Below are 12398 nucleotides of genomic sequence, written 5' to 3'. Positions count from 1 at the left end.
CATCCTTACTGAGGGTGTGTTTAGTCATACAGAAAATTGACCTTGTATTGCACAGTGGGACAAGAAGGCATATATTGATTTTGAATACTCAAATGATAGAAGCATTCAAAAACGTTTTGACCAGGCCATGATAAATAAATTATATTAATTTATTATGTTATGTTAATCAGCCTCCTGATGCAAGGCGGGTGGAAACAGACATCTGGGGCAATATTCTCACAAACCTTTTTACCCATTGTATATAAAGCAGATAAGTGCATTTCTTCATTATTTTCTGCTTGGAGATGTAAGCTTGCTTGGCCCACAGTCTGAGACTGTTGGTGTGCATCAACTCTTATCTCTGGCTGTCCGCCATGAATACATCAATTAGCCTTAATTAAAAGCCCTATAAAAGGATTTTGTATTAGTTTGGGCTCAGCCCCTGCCCCCTCCCCCCAGTGACGTGACTGTATTTTATCTGATTTAGATCAGATTCAGTTCAGACCGAGCAATGACAGAGTATATTTCTGCCTGCCTGCAAAGATGTGTAGACACACCATATGTATGTATAGTTACCCATTTGGAATGGGGACTCAGATCTGGCCCATTTAAGACAGGTGTTTCAGACAGGTGGGATAAATTGTGCTCCAGAGGTGCCAGTCTCTCATCATTTACTGTAGACTAACGACTTGAGATTAGACACTTGATTTGTAGACTGCTAGAGGGTAAATGAAGTGAATCCAACCCATAACTCAAGCTCCCAGCCTGATCTCGTTTATGGAAAAAGGTGCCTCTAAAAGGGACCATGTACCATCTTTCCAGCACAGAAGCACTTCCATATAGGTGTGACTAACAGTACAGGGAACACTGAAATATCTCAGCATGCAGCCAGAAGCAAAGTGTTCAGCTCCTAAACTGCTAGGGAGAGCTCCATAAAGACACTCAGATGCTCAGTTCTTGGCCTGTAGTGATCAGGTTTTTAGCTTTTTACCCCAATGCTATGACAGGATAGTCCAGGGCCCTCGAGTTTCATATAGCAGTTGAGACGCTCTTCATCACGATGCACAACGCCAAGGCACAGAGGGGAATCACCAGTCAATTTTTGGACAGTGAAAGACTGCCACCTATTTTGGGATCTTTGGCTGCTCTGGGCTATTGAGGATGTTAGGAGTTTTATCGCTGAGTTGTATCATGCAGTGGAAAGAGGCCAAGGGTTGGAAATATCCAACAAAAGGAAAAATTGTAGTGAAGAGCTTCCAAAGTAGACAGAGAGTGACCACCATCAGGAAGTTGCCCAGCCCACAGCAAAACCCTGGGTCTGTGCTGTGCAATGGTAGGAGAGAAGGGAGAGGAAGAAAGGACATAGAGAATGGTGTGCAAAAATGGTGACAATGTTCCACTGAAGTCAATACTTACTAGTCTCTGCATAGTGGCTGTTTGTGTCTTCATAATTTATTTGTTTGGAAGTTGGCAGACTCCTCTTTCCTTCAGGTGGCATTTAAGGATGAGGCTGGCAGCCCTTTCTGGGGTGACAGCTGTGGGACAGGGAAGAGCCATTAGTGGATACTCAAATATAGGTGCCCTTAAGGGAAAATGTGGGCATCAGGAGAGTCAAAGCTCTTCCAGCTTGCCAAAGACCTGTTGGAAGGGGGCTTATGTTATCTGAACTGTGTAGCATCAGTGTATGGACCCTATATTTGAAGCTGACCCTTCTTTGAGACGGAGGTTGAACCAAATGGTTTCGAAAAGGTCCCTTCCAAGTTATGTTGTTTTATCATTCAGTGATTAAGTAGATTTTAATAGCACAAATAGGAGCTAAAATTTGAAGGTTCTTAGTTATTTTCCATTATTTTCTGGTTTTCAATTTAAATAGCATACTGAGGAATGTGGTGCCAATTTTCCAGATAACAAATATTTCTAAGAGTTGATAGTCATCAAGCAGACACCAGAGAAATTTGGCATATTCTAAAACTATGGCATATAAATTAAGCCCTTCACTGGGCATCAGCTAACATCCACGCTTGATGCCAAACACTGAGGAAAATGTCTCGGTGACCATGCAGTTTCTGGAAGCAGTGGGCTAATATGGATGCATCGGCAACACCTACTCCCTCTTTCAACCTCTTCCTCAGCCCATTGAAAGGTGATTACAGTATCTGAAAATGCCATCAAAAAATCAATACCATTTGAGCTGGTTTTCAGTGTTGCGTTGGCAGGCATACACATCCAAGGCAAGTGCAAGTACATTTCTCATTAGTGGCTGGATCTGGAGGTGATTCTCACCCCTCTGGATTCAGCCTGCTTCTCTCACTGTCAGTGTGTGGACACCATTGCTGAAATGGCCTGGGCTTCTCCAAAGGGTCTGGTTACATCCATGGGGCCCATGCACATCCCTAGACTCTGCTCCCACCCCATTCCCAGGCTTATTCCCTGCTTTTTGAGGCACTTTCCAAGGTTTACACCTGGGCCTACACAATTTAACTGAAAAGCTATTATTCCGGACTCTGTAACCTCCTTTATACCTGTGATGCCTCACGAGGTTACTCGAAAAGTCCTTTCCAATCTGTGGCTTAGCAGCAAGTCTCCAAATTAAACAGGAGTACCAGGGCAAGCCTTCTGTCATTCTCAGTGCATCATTTTATGAAACAAACCTTAATTTCTATTTCACTTGTGGCCCTTTTTTTACAATCTTGAACAATAGTGTTCCATATAATATCAGGGATTGGAGTGTTTGCAGGTTTTAATGAGCCAGTTTGAGAAGGGGAACTCAAGTTAGACACCAGCTTCACACTCAGTCCTGCATCTACCATGTGTGACCATTTCCTCTGGTTTCCTCCTCTGGTTACACCTTAGGTGAACTTCACCACCAGCAGTGCTTTGAACTGTTGCCATGTAGTGCTGGTAAAAGTTCTCTTCATTTTCTTGGGCAGACCCTAGAACTCTGCTCAACATTTCCATGTGTGCTATGCCAGGACACACAGGCACTTTCCTGTCCTGGGCTTGGTTTCAGAAGAATTTCCTGAGTTGTTGCACCTCTTTTCTCTGTCACCACTTTGTTTTCCTAGAAAAAAAAAAAAACCCTTCTGTGCTGGTGTCCACCTCCTACAGCTGGTGGGACAGGAGAGGACACAGCTCATTGCCAGCAGGTGAGGAGCGATGCAGTACACTGCGCTTTCTGTCTAATCAATTGGGAATCCAGCTGCATCCAGGGCTGCTGCCAGGACCATTAGTCAGAGGTCACAGTTCAGTTTGTAAATTGGGTGTCTTACCTGAGCTCTCATGGAAGGAGTGGGTTTTTTTTCTAAAGCAAAACAAATTTCTGCTCCGCTTCTAATTAGTCCTCTGTAGTCCCTATAGAATTAATTACTGCCTTCTTCACTTGTATCATCAAATGCTGTTTGGCAACAGCTTTTTTGCTTTTTTTTTTTTTTAATTTTAGGTATAATTAGGAGTCCTGGCATTACAAACAAGCTCAGTCAGGTGGTACTTAGAAATTACAGATCTGAAATGTCACCTCAACTAGTAGTTTAAACCTAGCTTTTGAATACCAACAACCCCATTGCACTCACTGTGTGTTCAGAGCTCATTGCTTTGGGGTCATCAGTACATCAGTGTGAACATCCTTCTCTTGAAATCAGTAACAGAAGGGGTTTTGTCCTGCAGGGTCCTCCCATGATGTGGCTCTTAGAAAAGGACTGTGGGTCCACGGATGCAATGGCTCCTCCAAACTCTTCCTACTGCCCATTGATGCTCTGTAGATCCCCAGCGACATTTTTCTTGACTTACAGGAAGGGCTGAGTGCCATCAACTGCATAATTCTATCAAGTGGTAAATTCAATTTATCGAGTGGAGAGGCAGTACCTAGCAATAAGGCAGGATTTGGGTTTTTTAAATCTGCCTTGTGGAAATTGGGCAAGCTACCAGAAAGACAATAAAGGATTTACCTGGCAATGCATGCCAAAGGAATGCTGAACATGTGAGCGTGAGAATTTATTGATACCAGTGGAAAAGCTCATTAGTGTTAAAGTGCAAAACAACTCTGTAAATGCACCTTTCAACTGTCCCAATAAAATCCCTGTACTCAGTCAAGGGGAACTAAGGCTTGTTTCTGTGGAGTGCAGAACTGGCTAACCAGCTAACCAGCTTTCCCAGAAAACTTGCACACAAAACATGTTTCCTCAAATGTAATAGTTGGCACTATTTCACTAGTATGGCCAAATTTCACAACTAACCTCAATATATTTCCCCTGCCACTAGTTTCACAGTGATTCAAAGATGCTCCTAAAGCTGGTACTGCAGTATTTCTCATAGGACAAGTTTGTTCCCTTCCTTGCTTGTCACTGGATGGCGATTATTTGCCCTTTAAGAGAGCTGTGGCCCTGTAAAGGACATGGGACACCACAATAAACCTGCAGCTTGCAGGGATGCAGTGGAGATAAAAGGTTCACCATATTTTTCTGGAAAACATCCCAGTAGTAAAAATACACTTGCTAACTGTCTACAGCTCCAATGCCTTATCAGCAGTTTATGTAACAAAATCCCATTAGTACTGCAACCGTTCTCACATGAATTAGGACATGATATGCTTCATAAACTTTACATACCTATTTACTGTTGTTGCATATAGCACTTGGCTGGGGCTTTTACATGCAAGTGTAGCTGCGTATCTTGTGTTAATTTCTGTGTGTTTTGAAAACTATGGAATATGAGGCAGAATATTTTCCACAATGAAAAGCAGTGTTTCCCATCCTTGTTTGTTTTCCTCTTTCTCTTTTCTTTCTTCTCTTTTCTTCTTTTCTTTTCTTTTCTTCTTTTCTTTTCTTTTCTTTTCTTTTCTTTTCTTTTCTTTTCTTTTCTTTTCTTTTCTTTTCTTTTCTTTTCTTTTCTTTTCTTTTCTTTTCTTTTCTTTTCTTTTCTTTTCTTTTCTCTTTTCTTTCTTCACTTTTCATTCCTTCCTTGACTTCTTTTTTTTCTTACCTAGATTATTAAGCTATCAATTGTAGAAATGGGAAGATTGATTAAGTAATGTTGCATCAACATATTTAGTGAGATAATGATCTGTTTTGATATTGTGTTCAGAAGAAATAATATGCTAATAAGTATTGTAGTTAGGGCTGATTTTTCAGTGTCCTGCTTAAATACCAGCCAGTGACAGCGTGATTCTGTAAAGTGGTCTCAACAGATCTAAATTGTGTTCTTTGTTTTGAAGGTAAATATTTTCAGACTTAGAGCATCTTGCGTAAATGTTCTTATTAAGGTCAGTGGAAATCTTTCCATTATTTTCTCTAACTCTAACCCAGTTCTCACAGAGGGACCAGGACAGTAAGTTCCAGCGTGGGCTGGACTTTCTCAAACCCAAGAACTGCAGGTACTAGAATTTTAATTCCAGGCCCTTGTCTAATGCAAATGGGTCCAAGATTTCATGCCCTACAAAATGCTGTGTGCTGAATGCAGGCAGACATGTAGAGGATGTGTTTGAAGATTGGGACAAGGTGAATTGCCATAAAAATCGCTTGAGCCAATCAGGGAAAGGACACTTTTTAATTAATATATATTTGAATCCAAATGACTTATTCTCGGTGTCTGAACTGTCAGTAATTTCCATCCAAAGTAACTGCTCAAAATTCATGACTGTCTAGAATATCTTTGTACAAGTCAGATATGTACATAGGCTGTGCAAACTATCTCTGGGGAGAAGCACAGTTAAAAATAAAGTTATTGCTACCACAGAGAGAGATGATGACAAAGACAGGAGGTTGTGCATCAGGTACTGTGAGACTCTGAATCCTGCCCTGCAGCCCTGTATCCAAGCATTGCTGATTCAGACATGGACTGATGTGCTCAACTTTTGAGTCCTGTTTGTGTTTCCTCGTGTCCAGCCACACCTGGAGTGGAGCAGAGCATCACGCAGGGAAGGAGCAGCTTGCATAGGACTTAATGAAGTGTATCTCCCACCCCAGATCAGGCTTTGAACGATGAAGTCAAGGCTCCATGAGGGCCATGGGAGTTTTGTCATGGATTTTAGGATTCCTCCCCCATCCTTTGAAATGCTTATGAGTTCCCACTTACATTTAAGCAACTAGTCATCCTGGGCTCTTAAGTGAAGAAAACTCTAGGGAATATATACTGGGGGGGAAAGAAGGATGAGAAGTGGTCATGATCTTGCCTATGTCTCTGTGCACCCCCAGCTCCCCAGTGGTGTCTGGTGAAGTATCCTTGTAACAGCATGCTCACAGCATTCTCACAACTAGTGCCAGAGAGATATTATTCTAAATGAATTGTCATCACAGAGGAACTCATTATAGTCAAAATGTTGTACTGTATTTCTAGTTTTTTTTCCTTAGGCTTCCCCCCCCTCACCCCAAATGACAACTAAACTGAGAAGGAGCTGCTATAGAAGCCTGCACAAAAGAGGCTGAACCTAAAAACCCACCCTAGCCCATCCTCGCGAGGTACCCACATGGTCTGTGCTGCGCACCCATCCTAGGCATAACCTGCCTTCTCTTTCTTTTTCTCTGCTGAAATGCAGCTGCATGGCCAATATGCTTTTTTTTTTTTTCTTTCCCTGGGAGCAGGCAGCCTTATATCGCCAGCCCAGCGCTCACTGACCCACGCTTGTGCTGCAACATCTCACTCTGCACCCCTAAGCACCTAACAGGGATGATCCTGCAACGCTACTCCCTGGTTTGTGGGAATCATTCCACTAACGTTAGCAGGACTTTCTTTCCAAGCAAAGCATAATGGGCTTTAAAGTCTCCTTTTTTAGTCTGAGATCCTTAGTTTGGATTTAAAATTTCAAGGTGCCCCATTAGCTGAAAAAGCACCAGCTGGTATAATAGTGTTTGTGCAACCCTCATGGAGAAGTTGGGCAAAACAACTGGTTTTAAAAGCTCATATTGGAAAAACTGATCTACAAAGTAACTGCAGCTTTTGAATGTATGTGATTCACAGACACTGGACTGCGGGGAGGAAAAATATTTTGAGAAAACTCTTTTTTGCAAGGGAGAAATTGGGGGAAAGGGTTATTGCTCAAATAATGTTTCTTTTGTTACTACTTGCTGCTCTTTGTACACTAGCCAATGCAAATGACATTCATGTTACTGATGATATTTTTGAACAACCCAGCTATCTTTTTTGCTGTTGTTAATATACTGAGGATTTGGGGGGGATTTTAAATGCCTCTGCCTTTCAGGATTATTTCTACAAAGCAATTGAGAACTGTATTTTGACAGCAGGAAGCTTATAAAAACCTAGAAAAAAAAAATAAAGCATTTGAAACTGAACAGCTATAAAAGGAATGCACCTCTGCTACCATATCTGAAATCTGCAAAGTGATCATGAATTACATCAAGAAAGGACCGTCTTTCTGCTGAAAATCACACATCAGTTACTACAGAGTGGATGCTCCCTTGACCACTCCCGTGACTGCCGACGAGGAATGTGTGGTAACGCTTTGGTTAAACGTGACTACCCTGTCACTTTTGGACATTGCCGTGAGTGGTCGATTGAACTTGGTTAATCTGTAGCAAGCTTCTTGTTGCACTTCTCTGTTTGCTAAAATTCAACAACAAGGAAAATGTGGGTCACTTTAAAGCATTGGCAGACAACTGTTTCTAACCCAAAGGATTATGGGTTTTAGCACAATGAACTGTACTTCTTCAGGGAGGATTAATGTTGATTTTTTTTTTCCACACGTCTTTATTTACATGTGGCTATATTTTCATTGATACAGAATAAAAAGTGCATTTTATTGACCTTGCGTGTTTGTGGTGTTACTTCCCTTGAGCTCTGGCACCATAAAAGCAATAGGTCTTGTTTTCCTAGCCAAAGCAGAACACAATTTGTTGAGATTAATGAGAAAATAATAATCTTATTTTTAGGAGGCTTGGGGATGGGGGAGAAACATAAATCTATTGTTCGAATAGAGCTTGTATACAGAACGATAGGAACAATGCCTGGCCTTCCTCCTCACTAACCTGAAGACAATAGGAAATAAATCAAGCTGAGCTAGACACAGGTATCTCATCCATTCCCTCTCCCAAGCAAATCAAGATGAAGAGAGAATACTTTATGTAAGTGGATAGTAAGTATTTGCTTATAACCTTTTGTTCATAAAATGTTCCATTTTGTTTGGTGCAAATGCATAACTTTGCTTCAAAAAATTCCAAATGAAAAATGATGATTGGGAGCATGGGGTAGAGTTAGAAGTGTTTCACTTAAGAATTTAAATAATTTCTAAGGCATTTCCTCCCTTTGCTTCTTACAGCATTAGCTTTGTCACAAGTAGCATTCCCCAAAGCATCACCGGTGCCAGTGGATTTTCTGACATAAATATACTGAACATCACTGACATGTTCTTGAAACCACAGTTTCTCCAACACTCCTTCAGCTCAGACACTAAAGCATGTGGAAATTGGTGGAGTTCTTTCTGTTCCCTTTCAAGTGGCTTTGACCAAGATCCTACAGGCTTTGCCCCAGCCAGTGATGGTATCAGGGTGTGGAGGGGTAATTACAGCTATCACAGACAGAGTGGAACTAATTCAACTTGAGGGTAAAGCATCCAAATCTATCTGTCCACAGATCAGTGTTGCTGTCTGTAGGGACAGGTTCTCTGGGAAGAAAATGTTTTTTATTCATGGTGAAAAATATCCATTACTGACCTTTTATTTTTTTGACTCGCTGAGTGCTTACTCTCACCATCCTTAGCTGTGATGGGGAGACACCAGGCTCAGCACATAAGGGAGGTTGGCTTAAAGCCTTCATGGCAGGCACCAGTAGAACAGGCCGTAATTTCTGTGGCTGAAAACCCAGTGGCAGAGACTGCTCCTGCTGCCTGTGTTTTGTAATTAGGGTTGGCTTTTGCCAGATAGGAAGCTGGCAGCATCAGCACAGCAGCTTTTTCCAAGTGGGTGTTTGGGATTGTGTCAAGGCTGTGCATCCCAGTCCTGGGAGTGACGCTGGAAAGAGACATGCCAGGCATGATGGAGGGAGACTGAAGGATGAAGCAAGAGTGGGTTTATTTGCAGGAGCTAATTTGTTGCTGACTGACAGCACTGGTTTGTGCAGTAGTACAGCTGTGCCTGAGCAAGCTGGCATTTCTGTCATTATCCATAGGACTGGTCCTCACCAGAACCCCAAACTCCTTCCACCCCCTCAGACACGATTTGGATGTACCCCTGCAAACATCAGGGGTGCTGGCTGAGATGTAGGATCAGTCCCCGAGATTGCTGAGGCCCTGGGGGGGACAAAGCACCCATTTCACTTTGCAGATTTCTTTACCTGTGCTTATTACTTCTGCCTAAACAAGCCCTGAAAGCCAGGGAAACAAGTTAATATATATGCACACCTCACTCCCTTTAGAGGAGCACCATCCAGCACACCGGGCTGAAGATTTATTCTCCAGGGCTGATGCTCCCACTGATTTAGGATCCAGCTATAAACAATGTGTATAACATACCACGGGCCAGGAGCACAGGGCAGAGACCAAGGCTTGGTTCAGACCAGCTCCTCACATCAGTGCACCCTTTACAGGTAACTTCTTTTAGGAAAAAGCTTTTTTCCTAATTGTCCACAGTCATGTTACTTGGCAGAGAATGAGGCTAAAACGATTATCTTACATCTCTGATTAGGTGAAGTAATGAAGACGGAGTGAGCAAGTTCTTTAATGCTGGAAATTCTTCAGTGGTTAACTTTGCTGCCTAGAAATAAAACAGCTGCTCTCTTCAGAGCAAAAATTGAGCCAGACATTGAAAGCCACTTGAACTTTTTTAGTGCACAACTCAGAAAATGGCTAGAGATATGCCACTAATGTCAGCTATTTTTGAGGCCACCTTGACCACCTCCCTCTCCTGGCCAATGATCTCCATCTATCCAGGTCTGCCTCAGTATAGTTTCTTGCTCACCTGGTTGCTCCTAGAGAGGTAGCAAGTTCATAAATTATTACCTTCAGACATGAGCAGAGTGGTCCTGCAAGCCTGAGGGTGGAATGTTTGAAGCATTTGGGCAGCATGGGGCAGATATTTGAAGAGCTACACTGAGCTCATACATAGCAATATGTCTCTGCAAACACTTCTGTGATAGCACTGCTCCATGCTTTTGACTGCCAGTACCAGCAGCTGCTCAGCAGTCACTGCCACAACTTTTTGGAGATGTTCTTCTACCCTTGGTTAGATAGAAAGACAGAAAAAACATGTCCTGATTGCTTAGATCAGATGTGGGAAGTAGAGGTTTTCCTTGCAAGCCATTTGTCAATGACTTGTGTTCATAACCACTTCTCTTCAAAGCCTGCAAAAAAATTAATACAAATATACAATGTATTTATAGAATTAAATAGAAATAAATTATACTGAATAAAGAAATAGTAGGGACACTAACAAAGTATTCACCTTAATTCCTCTGACATCAAAAATGGACATGCAGGGCCTCAAGCTCTGCTGATGTTCTGAACAATTACTTTCCTATTCTACTCCTTATGGGCTATGTTCATCTCACGTAAAATTTAGGCAACTAATTGAGGATGCCAAACTGGAACCTGATCCTGCTAAAGAACCCTCATGATGGACAAGACACAGGGCACTTACAGCTCAATGAAACCCTTTGGCTGAGTTTATCTGTCCACATTATCCAGGTGGATGGGCTAAGGTGACAAGATCCTTATGTCATCAGTGTCCTGGGCTGATGGTTATAAGTTGGCGTTGTGCTGTACAAACACAGACATGGGAACATTGCTTCCTGTATCTTTGCAAATACATAGCTTGCAGGTGAAATGCAGTATTTAGAGTCATCACACAAGTCTTCAAGAGCAACATGTACATCCTTGACCAAGACCATCCTTGCTGAAGAGCCCATTTGCAGAGGACTTGAAGAAATTTGTTTTTAGAGAAGCTGCCAAAAGCAATATATAAACATGTTATGAGGGGCTGGCTAAATGATTATTAAAATTTAGATTATGAAGGGAAAAAAGTTTGGTTCACTGGTAGTATGTTATTCTTCTGCACATGAGGAACATATGGTTCCGGAGGAGAGAAAGAAAGATCTATCAAGAAAAGACGTATGGATTTTTTATTGCTGAAGAGGAAGTCACAAATGGAGCTACGCTGTGAAGAAAGGTGAGCTTCTGCCCAGGTTTTTTATAAACACATCTGCAGACATAAGCCAGTGGGTTGGTCTTCCCCTGCAAATGACAAGTCTCTCTCCTTGGAAGTGCCCAGTAACCAAAGCAGCAAGAAGGCACAAATCTGTGTGACAGCTCCTGTCACCACAAGCTCCCTGGCTCAAGTCTGCCATGCGCTGCACCCATTGCTGCCTGTTGTCTCTCCATTTCATCTCATGCCTGCAAGTCACTTGGTCCTGTCCAGCTCTCACAGACTTTGCAGCCTCCCAACAGCTCATACCACCGTCAGCAGTGCCTATCACTCCTGTGGCAGCTAAGCAAGAGAGACAGAATGCTGAGCATTCGTTCACTCCCTATTCAGGGCACAACTTTAAAGCTAACCTGTGATTCTTCATGGGAGAGACAGCTATTTAAAGAGATCCCAAACCTGAGTTTTCTCTACAAATCTGGTTGCTCCCAACCATCAAGAGATGCTGAAACTAGGATGGGAGTACCTGAAATTAGAAGAGGCATGTTGCTGCTTCTGTGCTATAATGCAGCACACCCAGGACAACCAGGTGATCAGATCCAGTCCGAATGGGTTTATGAAAGATCCTTCTTGACTAACCTGATCTCCTTCTATGACAAGGTGACCTGCTTAATGGATGAGGGAAAGGCTGTGGATGTTGTCTTCCTAGACTTTAGCAAAACCTTTGACACTGTTTCCCACAGCATTATCCTGGAGAAACTAGCTGGTCATGGCCTGGACAGGCATATCTTCACTGGGTAAAAAACTGGCTGGATGGCCAAGCCCAAAGAGTGGTGGTGAATGGAGTTAAATCCAGTTGGCAGCTGGTCACAAGTGGTGTTCCTCAGGGCTCAGTCTTGGGGCCAGTTCTGTTTAATATCTTTATCGATGATCTGATGAAGGGATCAAGTGCACCCTCAGTAAGTTTGCAGACAACATCAAGTTGGACAGGAATGTTCATCTGCTTGATGGTAGGAAGGCTCTACAGAGGGGTCTGGACAGGCTGGATCAATGGGCCGAGGCCAGTTGTATGAGGTTCAACAAGGCTCAGTGCTGGGTCCTGCACTTGGGTCACAACAACCCCATGCAACGCTACAGGCTTGGGGCAGAGTGGCTGGAAAGCTGCCCGACAGAAAAGGACCTAGGTGTGTTGTTCAACAGCTGGCTGAATATGAGCTGGTAGTGTGCCCAGGTGGCCAAGAAAGCCAAGAGCATCCTGGATTGTACCAGAAATAGCGTGGCCAGCAGAACTAGGGAAGTGATTGTCCCACCATACTCAGCACTGCTGAGACCACATCT

The sequence above is a fragment of the Strix uralensis genome, chromosome 4 (genome assembly GCF_047716275.1).
Source record: "Strix uralensis isolate ZFMK-TIS-50842 chromosome 4, bStrUra1, whole genome shotgun sequence".
NCBI classification, from domain to species: Eukaryota; Metazoa; Chordata; class Aves; order Strigiformes; family Strigidae; genus Strix; species Strix uralensis.
The sequence above is the reverse complement of the archived record's forward strand: the minus strand, read 5'-3'. Positions refer to the sequence as shown.